Below are 7,640 nucleotides of genomic sequence, written 5' to 3'. Positions count from 1 at the left end.
TTAATTGAAAATCAATTCAGACAAATGGAAATTCGCTTAGTCAGCAGGGTTGCTGCGGCGGGGGTATTATTTTTAATTGATGGGTGTGTTTGATTATATATGTCGGGGTAATTGATTATAGAACATTGATCCAGAGTATGTGGGTGGGTTTGTTTTTTAGTCTGTGTTGTGGTATGTCTATGTATTTTACTTCTGGTATTGTGGTTGTGTTGCGATTGTCTTAGGTTGGGATTGGATCGGATGGCCTGTAGACCATTTCCCAAGTCTCTTCCTGTAAACGAGTTTAAGATTTGCAAATTTATCTGAATTTAAAAAAAAGGTGACGGCAAAAAGATGCAGTTTTGCATTTAAATTAATCTCACACACCTGGCCTGTGTGGTCGGAGATACCAGTATTGATCACTTGAACAGCCACGTCAGCGAGAAGTCCATCAGTTGTACACACAGCAGTGTCTATGGAATTAGATGAAGTCGTCGGAGTCGGAGAGATTCTCGTGGGAGGAAGAAAGATTCTAGTCATGTCATATTCAATTAATAACTCTTTAAGCTCAGTTTTTTGCTTGGAAGCCATGAGGTCAATGTTTATATCAACTACCAATATCGTCGGGTTACTTTTCTTAAACAATGATGCAAGAACCTCAGCTAAGGTTTTAGGTTTTAAATGCTTCAGAGGTTTTTTCTCCACACTGTTACTCGGGGGCATGTAGACTCCTAGAATATGAAGACATGCCGTGTGCTATTAGGCCAAAAACCCTTATAGCAGAAAACTCACAAACAAGAGGCAAAATCGTCAACCCAAGATTTAAACTAAAAACCTCCAAGTCTAAATTGTTCTTGAAATAGATTGCAACCCCTCCTTTTAAATTATACTCTCTACTATATGAGGCAATAAGGGTGAAGTTTTGAAGACAGGTGTTTGACAAATTCTCCCTGGTTAGTCCGTTGCGTCACTACCAAAATATCAGGCCGTAAAATGCAGAGACGATGGTTAATTTTGTCGATCTTGTTATTTATTCTGTCTCTGTCAACATTCTGATGAAGTACCTACTTTAAGTTTCTTTTCCTTTGAAATACTTGATGTTTTTCCACTGCCGTTTGGTTGATGTTTTTCTCTAAAAAAAAAATAATACACAGCCTCGATTTTGTTGGGTGGCTTCAGCCACGGCCACCTTTAACTCCAGGCCGCGGCCTTCGAAGTGGCAACGTCGCAAGTGGTGTTGTAACAGCTGTTTTGTTTGGAAGCAGCTAATGGTATTTGTGTATTTACGAAAGCTTGGTTACTGGCCTATGACAATATATTGACTGCACTTTAAAAGTACATAAATTGATTTTCTATTTAAATATTGTTTTTGTTTTCAATTCTATAGGTTTTATTTTCAATCTTTCAATAAATTTATGTTCATAAATTTTTATTTAAATGAATAATACATTAAATAAATAATGAGCTGGGGCCCATTTCATAATAAACTACAAGTTACAAGTTACAACTTGTAACTTGTATTTTCCATTAGATTTGCATTGGGCGATCAGCTGATTTACTAATAATATTAGTTTGTACTTTATTATGAAATGGGCCCCTGGTGTCACTTTTCTGCCATGTTATCTTATGGGACGTCTGGAGCTAGACAACACCACTTGCAACGTTGCCAATTCTACCAGGCCGCGGCCTGTTGTTAGAGGTGGCCGTGCTTCAGCATAGGGTTTCATTTCTTAGTCAGAAGACACACCTTCACCAATGGTGTTTTCCTGGAATGTTTGAATGATTTATTGAAGAAATCATAAAGGTACTCTCCTCCTGATGAATTTGAGCTCCAAATGGGGATTCTTATGCACTTTGAACTTAGCGCATGTTTTATCTTCTGAGGAAAACTTAGTATGTAGCTGTTCCGATTGGTAGCTTAGAAATATGTGAAGCTACTACTTTTTCAGTGGTCTACTGTATGGCATATCTCAGGAAGAGTATTGCTGGTTCTCATGATGGAACGACTTAAATTATTATTTTTATTGCCTTATGTAAGTTCTATTTGGGTTACTTCGCTGTCCAGTATAGTTGTTACACATAAATATAATATTAGTTTTTTTTCCATGCGGGTACAGTTTCTTAACTGGGCTATGCTAATATCGATTGAAACTATCGATTCGATTAGTAAACCTTCATGCGATTTTTTCACCATCAGCAAGTTTGGTTGGTTAGGTTAGGTTATGATAGTTTAATTTTATAATAGATATATTTAAAAATATCGATTATAAATCAATATTTCCAATTCGATAGTTTCAATCGATATTAGCATAGCCCAGGCCCAGTTAAGAAACTGTACCCTTTCATTCTGTACAAAGACTAGGTCTAGACCATTTTGCTGCAGACTTCCATTCATTTACGTTCAGATTGTAATTTTTACCCGTTATTTATTTAGTAATTTCAGATTTTGTTACAGTTTTAACATTTAGATATATTTATTGTATTATACATTTGAGAGAAACGTTAGTCTGTAAAATTGATATATTTTGAAGAGCTCATAGGATTGATTTATTGCAATCGTTACCGTACTATTGAACCAAAACCCCACTAGAAAAACTCCTCTAATAAATCATTGTTCATAACAATGATTTTCTTTGTCTTGTACTGACAAACAGCTGTAAGTCATATGTTTGGGTTTCGTTGTACTGCGCATGATCGACGCCCGCTGTGCGGGTTGTCTGCTGCAGTCGTGAGTCGGAAGTTGTGTGCGGTTGTTGTTGTTGTGCATTCTGTGTGGTTCGATTTCTCATTTTGTTGATTATTATGCGAATTAAGAAGAATTAAAGTGAATAATTGTGTGCTAAAATAGTTTGAAGTGTGTTCAGATGACCTGTGTGATGGAGCAACAACTTTAAAGTGAGTAAAAGTAGTTTAGAAGTCAAACCTAACCTAAAATAGTTTGTCAAACTAGATTGTCCTTAAAATAGCAACGTTTGTGATATAAAAGTTGTTTTATCAACCGCTATTTGCAATTTCACAATAATTGTTCACATCTAATTTTATAAAATAGTATGAATAGCTCTGTATCAACTGTAAGTTAAGTTTCACAAGATTCAATTATTGGACCTTGAACACAACAAACTGGCAAACTGCAGCAGACTAAATCACAAAAGATTTCGATACTTGGTTTTTTGTCAAAAAACTTTCCACAAAGGTGTTAAAAGATAGCCTAATAACTTTCTGCAGTTAAGATAAGTGGGGTTCCGAGCTGAAATTTTCTAACCAAGTTAGTTTATCTGGGCCAGTAAAGTTAAATAGAAATGTAGAACTGAAGTGCAAACAGTTGATTTTGCCATTTTGATTTTTTATGAAGGTGAATCATATTTTTAAGTCAAGTATTAATGAACTAGCCCTATTTACATTTTAATTTTAAGCAAATAATTTACTTGGCAAAATACAAACCTATTTATAATATTGAATTTAATGCTAGCCTAACTTAATTAACATGTTGATAGTACGGTACGGTACATAAGTTACCTTTAATATAAGCATACCCAGGGTGTTAACTTAGAACTTATAATTAATATTACTTTGAATAGTAGCTTACTGGTATGGTGAAGATCGAAGATCCTCCTATAAATGTAGATACCGGTAGCCAGAATATTCAGAAAATAGGTTGTCCCCAGGCTAGAACAACCTAGGCCTATGTATTTAGAGTACCGGTATCGTAGGCCTTTTCACTCTCAAAAAGCCAGGAATTAGTGAAAGGTCTATACAAAAAATACTTAATTTTGACCCATCGTTTGTAAAAATCTATACATTATTAACGGAGGAGTAGGTAGTGTTTTGTAGAAATCTCCTTCACATATTAGGCTATTCATAAGGATGTCTAAATCCCGCCTGAAAAATTATGTTTAGCGAGGTGATAACTCTTTGCTTCTACCTTAAGATGAAGGTTTGTCTGTATAGAAAACAAAAATACATTAGGTACCTATATAATAATGCTAAGACTAGCTTATGATGGTTGAATCTTACAAAATTGACATACATTTTATTTTAAATAAACATACAGTAGGCTTGCTTATTTTCTATAAGAGATGAATAACTTAGCCTATATACAACTGCGAAAAATTTAGTTAACAATTTTGTTCATTTGTGAAAATATATACTCTTAAAAGGTACCTACGGTATTAATTAGGATTAACTTTTAATCTACTGCCTAATCTATATAAATTCAAATTTATTTAAAAAATTGAAATCTTACTACACATTGTAGTCTGCTGTAGAACAAAGAATAATATTACATTAAATTTTGCAAGTTTGTTTAAACCTAATTATGATAATTGTTATACAGGTGGTTTCTTATAATATTAATAGAAAATTTTATGGCTGTTAAAGATATTAGATATAGCACTTGATTTTCTACCTTGAATTTCTTCCAAAATTTCTCAACTTGTTGAGGAATTGTTCCTCTTGATCCAATGAGTAGTCCATATACTTTGAATTTTGATATTTTATATTTCTCTGAATAATATGGGATAGTTTTCTTATAAATATTAACTTTTTCTTCGTGGACTTCCTGTGGCTGATTTTCATTTGTCTCAAGACGAACTGTTGGGTCTATAATGAGACCGAAATCTTTCTCCTTGTCTATAACAATGATGTCACTCCGCCTCACAGAGCCCTCTTCTTCTATAGCCGTGACCTCTTCATAGACCTCGTAACTTTTCTTTCTGAATTGATCAGCTACGATTTTTCTGATGGTATGGTGGCGGGTATTTCGTAGAAGACTACTAAATGGGCACTTTCCAAGGACGTGGGCAAGAGTTTCAAGAGTAAATTTCTCAGATACAGGACAATGCCTGCACTGGTTCCCGTCCCTGGATCTCCCATGAAGACTTCTAAGAGGAATAACGTCTCCGACCATTTTCAAGTATTGTTTGAACTCAGCTTCTGTGAGGCCACAACCTCTAGCCAAATTTTTATTGATCTTGTTACATTCTTTGAAAAGAACCACCCCATTCCCTTTGTATGGAAGTTTACACCAATTTTGATACTCTAAGTCTCGTAAGGTTTCTCGCAGTATCTTGGGTTTTGATTCGATAAATTCAATACTTAAATTCAATTTTTCCAGACAAAACCTAATTTCTTCGTCAAATTGACGAATATTAAGTAAGTGGGGGTTTCCCGTTTGTTTTAATACGCGACATATGTTTATATGTTGGATAGATGATTCCCACATTGATTTACATAACCCAATCCCTTTGTTTTTAGTACTTGTATAAAACATAGAATTTGGCATATCATTTGGAAGATCTAAGATTTCCTTTGTTGTTGATCTTATCACTTTATCGACATCGTCAAAGAATTTCATTGTAATTTTCTTAATTGGTGCGGTTTGAAAAGGATATATTAAAGATGGCCAAATATTATGATTCAATACATACATTTTTTGTTCAGACCTTAAAAAAGGAGAACATGTTAATTTTTCAATTTTGTTTATCAATGAACTAATTGTTTTTTCAGAGTCAAATACTATGCTTTCAGAAAAATTTACTCCTAAGTATTTAATTTTTTCATTAAATGTTATAGATTTTATTTCTTTTGAACATATTTGGAAGTTTTCCTCTTGTAATCTACCTTTTTCAATGTTAATAATTTTAGTTTTTGATCACTGAGTTGTGATTCTTCTACCTGATTTGAATTCACTTTTGGAATTTCTTCGGCTGTATCGTTGTATGTTAGAGTAGTTAGTACAACCTTGTAACCATTGGAATGTTATAATTGGCTCAGGTTACAAAAACTGTTTGCATCATAACTGACACTACAGTATGTACCTATGGTTTGGAATGTTTCTGCTTCCATGAACCCTTTGAACTCCATGGATTGTTCAATGATTTAAAAATACCTCATTTACATATTTTTCTCTCATAAAAATATAAAAGTTTTTGAAAATCTTATAAAATATTTAGGCCTATAGGTTAAAAAAATGTCTTACAAGTACAGGTACAGACAGGATGTAAAAAATCATTAATACCTGATATAACTTGCAACCTTGCAAATCGCAACAAATTCATTTTTCTAATCAACTTCCACCTGAGCTCTCTACATTTATTCTTGGTGGGCCTTTCCTACAAAGCTCTACCACAGCCAGGTGAAAAACCATGAATTGCACACCAGACCTGCAGACAATCGTCGTTTTAGGAAAGTTCACATATCCATGTCAGTAAGTTACTTAAGTTTCTTTCCATGTCAGTATTTAATCATAAGTGCCTTTCTCTCCATGTCTCATAGGTAGACAGTAAATAACCATAACAATTGCTATAATTCATATAAAAAAATAATTTTCCAGCTGGGGGAGTGTGATGATGCAAACTACGAGATACTTTGGCTACGATGAAGTCTACGTCCAAGCCGTCTGCTTCACACTCAAAATCGGTGAGTCTTTTATATTTAATATACAACACATTTGTTTTTGTAGGTACTATAGGCAGGAACAACGATTAAAAATGTTTTGAATACTTAGAGGGTAGGCCTATCATAAAATTTATATGATGTTTACTAGTAAATATTTAATTTCTTCTGAAAAAAGGACTAGGTACATTTAAACTTTATGATCACTTGCCTTATAATAGTTGGAAGTTTAGATTTGAAGCCCCTTCCTTATAAGTGGTCAGCATAGGAAGGGAGCTTAATGAATTAATATTTCAAAGGAGGCAGCAGATAGGTTTATTGAAATAAAGTTTGACCTACAGCTTACATGTATTGAGTCGTCTAAAACCCCTGAAAACACACTAATTCTCAACAATAGTGTATGAAAAGAAAGTAATGATCGAACCCAGAGTCCATCAACTCAAAGAAAGATGAGTAACATAAAATGTTGGTACATAAGTACCGGTGATGTGTAACATAAAATGTTGGTAGGCTACATAAGTACCGGTGCATCTTTAAAAGGCATCATAGAGGAAACAATGTTTTCATGAAATGAAATGAAACTCCTCTTTATTCTTGAGTGTTTTTCATATTACGACATATGTTTTTCAAAACAACTCACGTCAACATAAATAACATAAAACAATGGCAACTTTCAAATACCCCCGCTGCAGCAAACCTGCAGACTAAGCGAATTTTAACTTCAGAAATTTTTACAAAAATATTTCAATAAATAAAGAAGTCACATGCAGATAGATCCGGTTAAAGCAACATAATTTTTTTGCTGATCGATCTTTTTGTACTTAGGAGATTCTCACACTCTTGGGATGAGCCCCTCTGTACTTTGACTCCCAGGAGGCTTATTGTTGAGAGTGGATCCCTCAATTCTTAAATTCAAACACTTACTTCAAAATTTCAAATTCGTAGACGGGAACCGCACCATGGCAACAGATATAGAAATTATTTTGTAACAACTGTTGGGTAACGTCACATACCGGTTATTTTTCAAATATGCTTTACCGGTAACTCAAAAGGCATGATGTCTTAGTGTTAAAAAATCTATGATTAATAACATGACATAATATGAGTTGTTGTTTATTGCAACGATCAAAATTTTTACACTAAACAGCCGAGTGGCAGCTGTTAAAAAAGCATCCGATATTTTTTTTGTTTGAAAATCTCACAGTAGACCCTTTTAAGTATTGTTGGAATGGGTTCACTGTAAAGAAATAAGTTATGCCCATTTCAAG

At 34.0% G+C, this 7,640-nt stretch overlaps 1 long non-coding RNA gene across 2 annotated transcripts in view; it reads left to right on the top strand.

Annotated features, from left to right (window-relative positions):
* The first annotated feature begins 2,719 nt into the window (after window positions 1-2,719).
* Window positions 2,720-7,640, top strand: part of LOC128996160 (uncharacterized) — a 190,820-nt gene continuing 185,899 nt past the window's right edge. For both annotated transcript variants that reach the window (XR_008491024.1, XR_008491023.1), the window contains exons 1-2: window positions 2,720-2,874; window positions 6,311-6,396. This is a non-coding gene — a long non-coding RNA (uncharacterized LOC128996160). The remainder of the gene's footprint in view (window positions 2,875-6,310; window positions 6,397-7,640) is intronic.

The sequence above is a fragment of the Macrosteles quadrilineatus genome, unplaced genomic scaffold (assembly GCF_028750875.1).
Source record: "Macrosteles quadrilineatus isolate MER2022 unplaced genomic scaffold, UCM_ALF_1.0 Scaffold_6__1_contigs__length_79288215, whole genome shotgun sequence".
Taxonomy (NCBI): Eukaryota; Metazoa; Arthropoda; class Insecta; order Hemiptera; family Cicadellidae; genus Macrosteles; species Macrosteles quadrilineatus.
The sequence above is the reverse complement of the archived record's forward strand: the minus strand, read 5'-3'. Positions and strand labels throughout refer to the sequence as shown.